This window comes from Pelodiscus sinensis, chromosome 1 (genome assembly GCF_049634645.1).
Source record: "Pelodiscus sinensis isolate JC-2024 chromosome 1, ASM4963464v1, whole genome shotgun sequence".
NCBI lineage: Eukaryota > Metazoa > Chordata > Testudines > Trionychidae > Pelodiscus > Pelodiscus sinensis.
The window spans coordinates 99,753,309-99,753,788 of record NC_134711.1 but is presented as its reverse complement, the minus strand read 5'-3'; positions in this window follow the sequence as shown (position 1 = coordinate 99,753,788).

Genomic DNA, 480 nt, shown 5'->3' with positions numbered 1-480 from the left:
AGAACTCGGGTCTGACCCACCTACACCTACTACAGTGTTCGTGCTAGGGGGTGCGAAAATGTAACCATTGACACCAGGGGTGAAGATCAGGGCCGACTGATCCAGTAGGCACAGTGCCTAGGGCCCACCATTCGTTTAGGGGCCCACGACACTGTTTTAATTTCTTTGAAAATCAGAAGGAAAAAAATAATGAACTTTTAGGGCCCAAGAAAATGTTTTAATTTTTTTCTCACATCAGAAAAAAATTAAACTTTTAGGGCCCACAAAAATCTACTGAATTTTGCCTAAAACAGAAAAAAAAAGATGAAGTATTTAAAGTGATATCAAAAATAATTTTTAATATTTATATTATGGTGGGAAGGGCCCACGAAAGCAGGATCTGGTGAAGATCCTCAAAAGCCACGACTTGCCTGGATCTGGCCTCCAAGGCTCACTGCACCCCAGGCTGGTGATCCAGGCCCTATCCCCCTTGCCACTCTG